Here is a 12,160-nt window from a genome sequence, read left to right as displayed (position 1 = left end):
TCCTTTTTTAATTAGCTGTGCTAGAATCATGTACTGTTTGTTAGGGCCTATGTCAATAGGATTTATTTCTTGTCTATTGAAGAACACAGTCTTTAACCTCCAAGTTATGATGCTGCCTGCAGGAGGATTAGACACTGGCAAGCAAAAAAAACCTAGATTTTTGTACTTGCCTGTAAAATCTGTTTCTTGGAGTACATCACTTGACACAGAGCCACCATATTTTCTCTTATGTTCATTGACAGACAGTTCTTTTATTCTTGACAATAGGGGTTATAGCGCCACCTATAGGAGTAGGAAACTAGGCATAAACCTCTGCACCACCTATGGGCAGTCCTAGCTGGTATAGACCCCCTTTCTGCTTTAGACAAGCTTTTTCTTTTTCTGGCTAGTGTTTCAGTAGGAAGGACCTGGCTCTCTGCTGGGACCTATGGTTACATAGATTTTGCTGTTTTTTGCTTTCTTTCCTTTCTCCTGGGATTGTTCCTGTGGAGATCTTCAATCAACAGCTAGGATGTGCGATAGGCTGGATAATCTAGATCCAGTGGTCACCCAAATCTGGCCACTGAGCACGAGTAGACCTTTAGCTAAATGCTAGTTTGGCTGCAACCCATACTGGATCAGGGTAGCCAGTGAATTAAATGTCTCACGGGGACACATATGACCATGCACCACAGTCTGCGTCACACTGTTACCCTGGCTGACAGCCCCTCACACACACTTTGGTGGAGAGGAGGATCTGTCTTGAGAATCTTACCCACATGCTCCAATGGAGCAATAAGTAGTTGCGCCCTCCTGGGATGCGGTGTGAGGCGCAGGCACCCCCTGGGGAGGTCAGCTTTGCAAGGTTCTCTTCCTCCCTTACAAGCTTGGGCGGGCAGTCAAAATGCTTTCTCCCAGCCCATGGGGCTTACCCGGAGAAGATTTTTTTCTACCTCTTCTGCGTATGTTACTAGATGATTGAGTGCCCCCCCTAGTTTCGGCATTGCTGATACTGGAATACTACTGGTTCTTGGTTTCCACTTTCACTCTCTGATGTGTTCCCCGCATGTTGGAGGTAGCTGTGTCGGCTGCTTTCCACTCAGCACTCTGGGACTCTGCCTGTGTGCCTTCTGTTTGCAGCAGGGGTCTCCTCTTGCTGCTTGATTTGGCTGGGTTTCTCCTTGTGGCCCCCTGCAACTTTTTGGCCTACTGGAGAAGGATATAGCACCCTCCATGTTGCTTGTGGTCATTGCCTTTGCACCCCTTCCCTTTTGCCTGCGAGCCTGGCACCCTCTGTCTGGTGGGCGGGTGCTAGCTGACCTGTGGCGCTGGCATTTATTTTAGGCCATTGCTGCTACAGAAATGCAGCTCCTTCTGCCCGGGAGCCCAGAGCCATCTTTTGGTGCATTGGCTGAGATGGTTAGTGGCTGTGTTTTTGGTGCTGAGTGCAGTCCATGGCAGCGTCTTGAGGTGGGTGGGGGGCTGAGCACCCCTCCTGGGCATTGAGAGGCCTGGGTTTGTATTAAGTGCATCCCCTGTGGTTCCTGCAGTCTTTGATTCTGCCATGATCGAAGATGCTACCCCTCCCACCGCTGCTGCGCAATCTGAATGCAAGAAAAAAAAATACTTGTAGTCTCTCGATGCGGCTAATAATTTTCCCCTGAAAGAATGAGTCATCTACCTAGCTGCCACGCAACTCTGTCATGGTTGGGCGCACTGTTTGCCTTGGCGGGGTACATAACATAGTGGTCATACCTCCGAAGTTACCAGTAATTTAGCTGTCCCCTTTGCTACACAGTGGCTGAATACAGCTTACCCCACCTATTTGAAATATTGGTTGCAAGGACTGGTAATATCCAAAGGACCCCTTCATAGTTTCAAAGGATTTTTCGGTATGTTACGCCTTTGAGGACTGTGTTCAACAGTCCTGACGGGTTTACTCTTCCTGGGTTGATGACTCTTCTGTGCTACTGTAGCTGACATCCTCAAGAACTTTGCCATTGGCAAGAGTGCCTCTTTCCTCAGCTCAAAGAGGGGTGAAAGAACTGTATCCCAAGCACGGTACTCCTTTCTCTGCACTCGCTAGGTTTTGTTTGTTTTTTTTTTTTTTGTTGCCCTGGCTGCTCAGATTTCAATCCCTTCATGCACCCGCAGGTGGTGCCAAGCATTCATGGCCGCATATGGGACTGTTGCTCGTGGATAATGTTTCTTCGGCGTGAAGGTTTGTCCCCACCCGTTTCCAGGATACAGTGGGGTTGTCTTTACTGGCTTGGGGTCCCATGGAACTCTCTCATCTCTGACAGCTGGATCCTACGAACTGTGTACAGCTCTGAAAGAGCATTTTCATTTTTATCCTCCAGAGAAATGCTGCCTAACTGATTACAGTTTCAATGGTGATCAGGGTTGGTCTGATCCTAGGCCTTTGTGCCCTGAATGCCTGTTCTGGGTGCAGAGGTTCCAGACAGAATCTATCCATTCTGTGGTGAGCTCCCCTCATAAGGGTGAGTTTCTGAGCACCGTAGACATTGAGGAGGTGTACCTGCTAGCCCCCATTATTTCTTATTTAGAGATCGGCTTAACAGTTTTTCAATATCATTTTAATTCAAGAAAAGAGAAAACAGTGCATCAGAAAAATTTACAGAAAACAATGTTATAAAATAGACAATAAGCAACAGTAAAATAAACACATTAAATATTAAAAATACTTAAGGTTTTGCTGGATTTTAATTCCTGTGCAAAGTCTGATTTTGTTTTAAAGTATAGAGAGAAAAACAGGTGGCGCACACACCTAGTGCATTATCCAAGGTTTATTGTAGGAATTAAATCATAAAAACATACTCACAGACGAAGCATGTATCTAAAAAGCATAGAAAAATGACAATGGCCACAACGGCAGGCAAGGTGTTCTCACTGTCAGTGCGGTCAAATTGCTGACGCGTTTCGGGGACGAATCCCTTTCCTCAGAGCTGATGACCAACCTCTGATGCTGATGCACGATGAATGGAAAGTAAAGTGAGAGCCCTGCTGTTGAGGGGCATCAACAGCAGGGCTCTCACTTTACTTTCCATTCATCGTGCATCAGCATCAGAGGTTGGTCATCAGCTCTGAGGAAAGGGATTCGTCCCCGAAACGCGTCAGCCATTTGACCGCACTGACAGTGAGAACACCTTGCCTGCCGTTGTGGCCATTGTCATTTTTCTATGCTTTTTAGATACATGCTTCGTCTGTGAGTATGTTTTTATGATTTAATTCCTACAATAAACCTTGGATAATGCACTAGGTGTGTGCGCCACCTGTTTTTCTCTCTATCCAGTGGCTGATTTCCCCGTCTGAGGAGGGCTGCACCCCTGGAACATTTCCTTTTGGTTGTCGCTGTCCTGGTACCCTTGGCTTCCCTTTTGGCTGTGCATATCTTGAGGCGCTGGAGAGTACATACGCTATCCGGTTTGTTTTAAAGTAGTCCAATCAGGTGCATCAGAGTGACTGCCTCACGGTAATTGTGCATAGTTTCGATGGAAATGGAGAGCTTTCAGTTGCAGCAGTTTTTTTTATGGACCCTCCAGAGGCTGTCGCTGATGCAAGCCTAACCCAATCAAAAGAGCTAAGGGATGTGATTTGGGAACACTCTAAAGTGTTTGCATATACTTCAGCTGACACTGTTATAATGTTGCTTCTCTAACTATATCTGTTTTGCCAGATGACACCATTTTACCATCGTATTATTGCAAAAACCGTAATTACAATTTGATACACATCCTGATTATTTTCTTTTGTGTATTCTCCTTAGAAGATGTAGTGTTACCAATCCACCATCTGCATATTGTGGCATGTGTGGTATCTGACTGTTGATTTATTTTCTTACTCATTTGGGTAGACAAGACATTATGAAAAAGTTATCATAACCAAGATTTTGGATTATGTGTATTGTTTGAGAGCTAGATATGAAATAAAAAAAGTATGAAAAGAGCAGTTTCTGTTCAAGTTGAACTAGAATTAAAGTCTTATTATTCCCAGACGCAAATATTTGTTATATTTCAGCTTACCAATTCTTAGATGTGGTGGCTGCATTCATTTTCTTTTTTATACTTTCTTTATTTTCACCTGTTTATCCAGACAGTCTGTTGTTCAACAGAACAGGCTGACCTGCAGATGTATCAGAGTGTTATGACATAACATTTACCACTTGCTTACAAGGATCAGCTTTATTTATATAAATTATCAAACTTTTTATTATGCTGCTGTAACTGCTTAACCACTTGCCCTCCGGAAGATTTACCCCCCTCCCCCCTTGACCAGGCCATTTTTTGCAAAAGGCGCTTCGTTACTTTTATCTGACAATTGCACGGTCATGCAATCCTGTAAATAAATGAAATTTATGTCCTTTTTCCCCACAAATAGAGCTTTCTTTTGGTGTTATTTGATCACCTCTGCAATTTTTTTTGCACTATAATCAAATGCGCAGAAATGCAAATCATTTTTATATATATATATATATATATATATATATATATATATGTCATTTTGCACAGCCCTTTATTAGTATTTCTGCTATAGTGCATAGGGCAAGTGGTTAAAAAGTGTTAGGTGAAGTTCAGCTTCAATTTGTTTAGTGTATCTAAATCTGCTAGCACATCTAACACTCCCCTCCCCCCAGAATAACAATTCTGCTGTCTAAAGGTGCCCTATGTGCTCTTTCATACAGAGTGGGGAGCACTCTAATACAAGAGGTCTGTTACTGGCCAGATCACCAGGTGAAAACAGAGGGTGGAAAGCCTAAAAATGTTCATGCAGCCTCCACATCTAATGATTGGTAACCTGCAATATATACTGTTTTGGGTTTAATACTGCTTTAAAGCCAAACTAAACTGTATCTGAGCAATTCAAACTAAAGAGGCTATTTAAATCATCTTTAAAGTTTTTTTGTTTTTTTTTTAGAAATCACTTTGAAAATCACCCCCCTAGCTGTTCTAGCCAGAACTATCTTGAGTAAGGATGATTCATATTACACTTCCTGGAATCCATCTAAGTGCTTAACTGAGCCCCTCAGTCATTGGATGTATGATATTGTTTTGGCCTAGACTAGAAAGCAGGAAGCAACTGAAAAAAAGTTAAAAAAAACAAAAAAACAAAACAAATATATACATTCCTATATATTTAGTATACACGCACTCGCACCTGCATGGCTGTCAGATTGGACTAGTGGCTATATCCATGTAGCCACTTCATCCCTGTAGACATAAATGCATCCCATGTAGTCAAACACAGTTATTTGCAAGTGTACGCTTAAGTTTGCACGTGTGAACTTTGTGTTCAAGCCTTGTCAGGCATGTACATTCCAGGCAGTTGACACGCAGACTTCCTGAGCTGGCAGGGTCTGGACCAGAGGGAGTATTCTATTACCTATGTCACAGGTGAGGGATGTTGGATGAGGACCTCCTGCCTACCCGGTTCAACAACAAACTGCACAGGTTTGTCTCCAGGAACAAGGATCCTCTAGCGCAGTGGTTCTCAACCTTTCTAATGCCGCGACCCCTTAATACAGTTCCTCATGTTGTGGTGACCCCCAACCATAAAATTATTTCGTTGCTACTTCATAACTGTAATTTTGCAGTGCGAGGATTAGTGCCACATCATTGGTGTCAGTGGAAGGAGTAGTGCCCCATCACTGATGTCAGTGGGATGAATAGTGTCCCATCGTTGGTGTCAGTGGGAGGAATAGTGTCCCATCATTGGTGTCAGTGGGAGGAATAGTGCCCCATGATTGGTATCAGTGAGAGGAATAGTGCCCCATCATTGGTGTCAGTGGGGGGGGATAGTGCCCCATCGTTGGTGTCAGTGGGAGGAATAGTGCCCCATCGTTGGTATCAGTGAGAGGAATAGTACCCCATCATTGGTATCAGTGGGAGGAATAGTTCCCCATCATTGGTATCAGTGGAAGGAATAGTGCCCCATCATTGGTATCAGTGGGAGGAATAGTGCCCCATCATTGGTATCAGTGGAAGGAATAGTGCCCCATCATTGGTGTCAGTGTGGTGGAGGGGGGAATAGTGCCCCATCATTGGGGTCAGGGGGGAGAATAGTGCCCCATCATTGGTGTCGGGGGGGGGGGGGGAATAGTGTCTCATCGTTGGTGTCGGTGGGGGGAGGAATAGTGCCCCATTCTTGGTGTCAGTGGGGGGAGGAATAGTGCCCCATCGTTGGTGTCAGTGGGGGGGAGGAATAGTGCCCCATCGTTGGTGTCAGTGAGGGGAGGAATAGTGTCCCATCTTTGGTGTCAGTGGGGGGAGGAATAGTGCCCCATCGTTAGTGTATATGTGGGAGAAATAGTGCCCCATCGTTGGTATTAGTGACACAAATGATGGGGCACTATTCCTCCCACTGACACCAATGATACTTACCTTGCTGACCCCTGCTCCAGCCTGGGCTCGCTCGCTCGCTCTCTCCCTCTCCCATCTACAGCCTGCATACCTGGCTGCAGCAGCAAAATTTGCACTTTCCTGGCAGCTGTCTTCCTTCTCTGGCTGCTCTCCTCTTCACTTGCTCCGGCAGCTCCCTCGATCTTCTTTGATCTACGCGGGCTGCCGCCTCTCTAAGCTCCACCTCCTCGCCGGTGATTGGCCGCCTGTGTGCCTCTCCTGAGCTACAGTTCCGGTGGCCAATCAGCGGCGAGGAGGCGGAGCTCTTGAGTGATCCCGGAGGTGTGGCCAGGTGACAGGGGCAGCATATCATCCCGCCCACACATCGCCTGAGACAGAGGAGCGGTGTCTCGGTTCCTAAGACCATCGGAAATATGTGTTTTCCGATGGTCTTAGGCGACCCCTGTGAAATGGCCGTTCGACCCCCAAAGGGGTCGCGACCCACAGGTTGAGAACCGCTGCTCTAGCGGAAGCAGTGGATGCTCTCTTGTCTCCCTAGTATTAGTACACCTTGTTCTCTGCTTTTCCATTCCTGAAACTTCTTCCTCATCTGCTTTCCAGGGTAATGATGGAGGGAATTACAGTGATCCTCATTGCTCCGAACTGTTCCAGGTGGATGTGATACACAAACCTGGTGCAACTGGCAAATGACCTGTGGGCTTAGCTGGTTTGTCCGGATATGTCAGCTTCAGGTGTAATATCCTTTTAAGTAGCTTTTTGAGCTACATGGAGTATCCTGGTTTTTTTTTTTGTTGCTTTTTTCTGTCTTAGTGATTGTTGCTGTGTTTCCCACCCTCAATTACACTGTTTTTGGACATCCCAAAGATTAATGACTTCCTGTGTACCTCAGTGGATGTGAAAGAAAATAGGATTGTTGACTCGCCATAAAATCCCTTTCTTGGAGTCCATTGAGGAACACCGTACCTCTGTGTTTCTGATCATGCTTTTTGTACTGCTTTACTACAAACTAAAGTTCTGCACACACAGGCCGAATTTCATCTGGTATTGGCCAGTTCAACAGAAACTGGCTGACATTCAGTGTGTACACTAGCCTGGCCAGCTTCTTTCAAACAGGCTTGCTGGAAAACCAACATCCAAGCCAAAGGCTGTGTGCGCTGACTGGTGTTTTCTGGGGGTGGGTGGGGTTCAGTCCCCCTGTCTGAACTCAAAAGCTCAGCAGGGAACAATGGGTAGTTAGTACAGTAAGCTCCTCCCCAGCTCTACAGTGATACCAGGCATATGCTGGTAGTAGAAAGAGTTGCCCTTTGTTGACCTACAGCTTTTTTTTAAAAAGTTGTCCAGTCGTCCTTTTAGTGGCAGTTAAACCTGAAGGGAAAAGACTTTGTCTCCTTCAATGAACTCCAAGAAAATAATTTTATCATACAAAAACACTATTCTACTAAGCATTTTTAAAATATGTGAAAATATTTTTTTTCCCGTAGTTCACTTTCTTCAGGCAATAGTTGCTTCATTATGATAGCACCTGCAATAAGTACAGTGCGTGCTGTGACTGAACTCTTACCTGGGGTCAGACTTTATCTCCATACTCGGTACAAAGTTCTCCCCTGCATGTAAGGAAACAGGCTGTCTGTAGATTAGCTCAGGTTTTGCTTTAAACAGTTTAGATCCTTTATATAGGGAAAAGTTATACAAACGTCCCTTCTTAGGATTAGCATAGACACAACAAGGTGTAAGGCACTGTTTGTCTGACTTTCTGCTTGTGTCTCGGGCTGCCTTTCTATGAAGAGCCACTGAGAACCTGAGCCAGCCACTTCCGCCCCTTACAGAGCTCAGCGCTGGTAAGTGCTGTAGGGGCTAGAGAGCTAGTGACTGACAGTTACCGACTCTCTGCTCACTGAAGACAGAGAGCTGAGAAATCAGTCATGTTTAATTGCTCAGTTCTCAGTCTTTGAGCCAGAGGAGGACAACTGCATTATTGAACTAATGCTTCATCCACCTAGGCGAGTAAAATTTTTTATTTTTTTTAGAACCCATACTTTATTTTTTAAAAGAGAAGTTGAGCCAAAGCTTGTTTGGCCATACTGCTCTTGTAGGTCACTGGAGTGCACTTACGTTTGCTCTTCCGTGGCTCAGAGTCAACTTATAGCAGGCTTTTTCCTGCTGTCACATGACATCAATGAACTGCTCCAGGCTCTGGAAGGATCCTGACCATAGTGTCAGGATCTACCTAGTTGCTTGATTGACAGCTGGCTCCAGCTCTCAACACAACTGATAACTGAAGCCACTTGATTCCGCCACCTCTCCATCCTGGTGCTCCAGTGAACGTTGGAGGGGTAGAACAGAGAGTGGTGACTGACGGTCACTGCTCTCAATTCCGAGCAGACCAAGAGTGTGCAATTAGCGTTCATGTGTTTGCTCAGTTCTCAGTCTTAGAGCCGATGTGGGACAGCTGCAGCATAGGCGTTTTAAGGTTTGGGTTTTTTTTTTTATTAACCTCAAACTTCTTTAAACTAATAATGGTCAGGTCAGGGAATTGTTATTTAATGGTCTTCTCCCTACATCCACTGTCACAATTTGAACATGGTTGTGTGGGGCTCCACCCACAGGACTGTGTCATTCATTCACAGTTTCCTGTGAATGAATGCCTACAAGTATCGTCCACCATTGTGGTTGATGACTTGTAGCTCTCAATGACCTTCCAGGTCATTGATGAGAGCTCTGGTAATCCCTCGATTCTTTCTGCTCTCATGGTTACTGCCGGCCCGTATGAGGTTTGGGCACACAGCTATGCTCAGAGTCTGCGGGAGACTTAGATTGCACCCCTGATGTACCAATTTTGGGTGCAATGCACTACAGGCTCCTCAGAAGAAAAAAATGCACAGCTGAGCTTTTCCTTTAAGCTCCGTGTGCACGAGACCTAAATGATCTAACTGGGAGCAGCTCCTCACTTTCCCGTTCAGCCAGCAGACTGACAAAAAAAAATTATCGGAATCCCCCATCCACACAAGCGAAGTGGATGGAAGAATCCTCCCCACTGTTTTTTTTGTATTTTGACAATGAGGACTTCTCTTCTGTCGGAATACACTGGTCAGCGTTGCAGTTTATTCGCAGCAGCCTTCTGATGATGAGAAAATTTCCAGCAGTCCAGTTAGACAGAAGTGGATCGATTAGTTCAACTTCTGTCAAGCAGGAATGGCCATAAATGGATCAAAATTCAGCTAGTACAGTAGCATTCAATAGAGGACTCAGAGCAGCAGGTGCTTGTTAACCACTTCCCATCCGGCCCATGTATATAAACGGATGGACGTTGGCAGTGCAGGGTCGGGTTGCCGCCTATAAATGGCCTCCCCGCACCCTGCTTGTGCATGCTCCCTGGGAGCACGCAGCACCGCTATCCGTTGCCCGCTGTGTCCCCTGGACACAGTGGACCACCGATCATCGGACGGGACCTCGCACAGGGGCCAATCAGTGATCACATGCAGAGTAGTAAGCAAGATGTCACTTCTGACATCATTGCTTACTACGTGTGAAATCTGTGAATGATCACAGAGGTCACATGGTACAAGGCTATTCACAACAGTCTTGTACCATGTGACAAGCTGTGACCAATCACAGCTCACACAGTAGTTCTCAATGGCTGCAAGAATGCAGCTAGAGAGAAGGAGAAATTATTGCTTTTACAGCCTTTATGGGTGTAAAAGCAATGTGTAAAAAAAAAAAAAAAAAATCTTCATCACCCCCCACAAGTAGTACAGTGTCATGGTGACACTGTACTGCTAGGATGACAGTATGTAAAAAAAAAACCACATAAATAATATAAAAAAAATAAAAATGTTTAAAAATTATAATTTTTGGTTATAAACTAATTTGGGTTATTATTTTTTTTACTAAAAAGATAACTGAATACATGTTGGACAAGATTTATGATAAAATATTTTTTATTTGCAAAATTTTATAAGAAAAACACTTCTTTTCAAAATTTTTGTACTTTTTCATTTACATAGCAAAAAAAATAAAAATCCAGTGATGAATAAATACCACCAAAATAAAGCTTTATCTATCTAAAAACAAAATGCTAAAAAATTCATATGGGTACAGTGCTGCATGACTGCGCAATTGTCATTCAAAGTGTGATAGCGCTTAACTAGTAGCCGACCGCAGATAGCCGAATGACGGCTTCACTGCGGCCGGCCAGTTCTGAGTGGACGTCATATGGCGTCCTCCCAGAACGCGCTCTCCTGCACGCCCCAGGGGTCGCGCACCCGGCGATCTCCGTGACACAGCTGATTACGTGATGTGGTAAAAGGCCAATCACAGCGGCCTTTTACCACGTGATCAGCGGTGTCCAATGACACGCTGATCAGAGGGAAATGCAAGTGCCGGTTCTCGGCTGCACTTTCCTCACACTGTCAGATCGTGAGGAAAGTACTGCCGAGAACCGGCAGTTGTCAGAGCGGGGATCGGCACCGATCATCAGGGCACTGATCATCAGTGCCCTGATGATCGGTGCCCAGCAGTGCCTCCCGCAAGTTCCGCCCACCTGTGCCCAGCAGTGCGCCCACTAGCTCCGCCCACCTGTGCCCAGCAGTGCACCCACCTGTGCCCAGCAGTGCACCCACCTGTGCTACTCTGCAGTGTCACACACCTGTGCCCAGAAGTGCCACCCACCTGTGCCCAGCAGTGCCACCCACCTGTGTCCACCAGTGCCGCCCACCAGTGCCACCCACCAGTGCAGCCCAGCAGTGCTGCCAGTCAGTGCCCAGGGGTTGTGCCAGTCAGTGCCGTCTATCAGTACCCATCATCAGTGTCACCTATCAGTGCCGCCTATCCGTGCCACCTCATTAGTGCTGCCTATCAGTGCCCTTTAGTGCTGCCTATCAGTGCCGCCTATCAGTGCTGCCTCATCAACGCACATCAGTGAAGGAGAAAAAATACCTGTTTGAAAAATTTTATAATAGAAACAAAGAAACTTTTTTTTTTTCAAATTTTTTGCACTTTTTTTATTTATAGCGCAAAAAGTAAAGCGCCCAGTGGCGATTAAATACCACCAAAAGAAAGCTCTATTTGTGAGAAAAAATGATCAAAATTTCATATGGGTACAATTAGAGATGAGCGAATCGAACCAGGCGAAGTGGAATTTGTTTCGAATTTCAGGAAAAATTTGATTCGCGGCGAATCCGAATATTAGCATACTTCGGGTGCGCGAATCGGATTTTTCCCGATCAGCCGGCAAAAGTGTCCCTGCAGAGAGCTCCGCTATTTCTGACAGTTCTCTGACAGTTCCTTCACATGTACAGCGGTTGAAACATTGTATCTATTTGTTTCCATTTAGGATACAGATGTTTTTATTCGGAAATAGATACAATGTTTCAACCGCTGTAAATGTGAAGGAACTGTCAGAGAACTGTCAGAAATAGCGGAGCTCTCTGCAGATACACTTTTTGCTGTACTGGAATACTTCTTCTTTTCATTCTTCTTTTCATTCTTCTTTTCATTCTTCTTTTCATTCTTCTCATTCTTCTTTTCATTCTTCTTCTTCTTTTCATTCTTCTTTTCATTCGTCTTTTCTTCTTCATGAGAAGAAGAATGAAAAGAAGAATGAGAAGAATGAAAAGAAGAATGAAAAGAAGAATGAAAAGAAGAAGAATGAAAAGAAGAAGAATGAGAAGAAGATTGAAAAGAAGAAGAATGAGAAGAAGATTGAAAAGAAGAAGATTGAAAAGAAGAAGATTGAAAAGAAGAAGATTGAAAAGAAGAAGATTGAAAAGAAGAAGAATGAAAAGAAGAAGAAGAAGAAGAATGAA

General features: G+C 44.9%; 1 protein-coding gene across 1 annotated transcript in view; it reads left to right on the top strand.

Annotated features, from left to right (window-relative positions):
• PIWIL2 (piwi like RNA-mediated gene silencing 2) overlaps positions 1–12,160 on the top strand; it is a 502,914-nt gene that overhangs the window by 325,626 nt on the left and 165,128 nt on the right. The window lies entirely within an intron of this gene.

This window comes from Staurois parvus, unplaced genomic scaffold (assembly GCF_062004578.1).
Source record: "Staurois parvus isolate SC_StPar_1 unplaced genomic scaffold, SC_StPar_1.0 ptg001090l, whole genome shotgun sequence".
NCBI lineage: Eukaryota > Metazoa > Chordata > Amphibia > Anura > Ranidae > Staurois > Staurois parvus.
Note: the sequence above shows the minus strand (reverse complement) of the source record. Positions and strands in the feature narration are given on the sequence as shown.